This window comes from Chrysochloris asiatica, unplaced genomic scaffold (genome assembly GCF_000296735.1).
Source record: "Chrysochloris asiatica unplaced genomic scaffold, ChrAsi1.0 scaffold00093, whole genome shotgun sequence".
NCBI classification, from domain to species: Eukaryota; Metazoa; Chordata; class Mammalia; order Afrosoricida; family Chrysochloridae; genus Chrysochloris; species Chrysochloris asiatica.
The window spans coordinates 9,152,369-9,154,131 of NW_006408611.1; positions in this window are offsets into that span (position 1 = coordinate 9,152,369).

Sequence of the window (1,763 nt, forward strand, 5' to 3'; positions counted from 1 at the left end):
TGTTTATTGGCCTACTGATAAGGATTTTTGTTTTCTTTACATTGAGTTGCAACCTATACCACAGGCTGGAGTTTTTCCTTTTCATCAATAATATTTTAAGTCCTTTTCATTTTCAGAAAGCAAAACTGTATCATCTGCATTTTTTTAATTGCAAGTTGCTAATAACTCTTTCTCCAATCTTGATGCCACATTTTTCTTCATATAATCCAATTTCTCAAATTATGTGCTCAGCATACAGAGTGAATAACTATGGTGAGAGAATAAAACCCTGGCACCCACCTTTCCTAATTTTAAACCATTCAGTGTTCCTTTGTTCTGTTCAAACAGCTGCCTCTTCGTCTATGTGCAGGTTCTTTATGAGTGCAATTAAGTGTTCTGAAACACTCAATCCCTGTAATATTGTCCATAGCTTGTCATGATCCACACAACTGAAAGCCTTTGCGTAGTCAACAAAGCACAGGTAAACATCTTTCTGGTGTTCTTTGCTTTCAGCCAAGATCTCTCTGATTTCAGAAATGATATCCCTCTTTCCACATCCTCTTCTGAATCCAGCTTGAATCTCTGGAAGTTCACTGACAATGTATTGTTGCAGCCATTTTTGTAAAGATTTTACTTGCATGTGATATTAATGATATTGTCTGATGATTACTGCATTCCTTTGGTTCACCTCTCTTTGTAATAAGCACACATATGGATGTCTTCCAGTCGGTTGGCCAGGTAGTCTTACAGATTTCTTGGCATAGATGAGTGAGTGTATCCAGTGCTTCGTCAGTTTGCTGAAATATTTCAGTTTGTATTCCATCAATTCCCAGTGCCTTGTTGTTTACCAATGCCTTCAATGTACCTTGGACTTCTTGCTTCAGTATTATAGGTGCTTGATCAGATGCTACCTCTTGAAATATGCTGAACATTGACCATTTCTTTTCAGTACCGTGACTCTGTGTATTCCTTATATGTTTTTTTTTTTTTTGATGCTTTCTGCATCATTCAATATTTTGCCTATAGAATCTTTCAGTACTGCAAGTCAAGGCTTGCATTTTTCTTTAGTTCCCCCAGTTTAAAAAATGCTGAGCTGGTTCTTCCCTTTTTGTTTTCTATCTCCACGTCTTTGTAAAATTGTTTTAATATTTGACTTTGTCTTCTCAAGCTGACCTTTGAACTTTTCTGTTCAGTTCTCTTCCCTACTTTTATCTTCCATTTTCTTTAGCATCTTTTATGCTAGAGTACAAATTTCAAAGTCTCTTCTGACATCCATTTTGGTCTTTCCATTCTTTCTTGTCTTCTTAATGACCTTTTGCTTTCTTCCTGTATGATGTTCTTGATGCCATCCCACAACTCTACTGGTCTTCAGCATTTAGTGTATAATGTACCAAATCTTTTCTTCAGATAATCTCTAAATTCAGGTGAGATATAGTCGAGGTCATATTTTGACTCTTGTGGATTTGTTTTAATTTTCTTCAGCTGAAGCCTAAACTTGTATTGAACAACAGATGACACCATCTACAGCCTACCCCTGGCCTTGTTTTGGTTGATGATATGAAGGTTTGCAATCATATCTTTCCACATATGTAGTCAATTTGATTTCTGTTATTCCATCTGGTGAGATCCATGTGTACAGTCATCTTTTATTTTGTTTAAAAACAGTATTTGCAATGAAGACATCATTGGTTTTGCAGACTTCTATCATGCAATCTCCATTGTTTCTAACATCAAGACCGTATTTCCCAACTACTGATTCTTCCTCTTTGTTTCTAACATTTGCA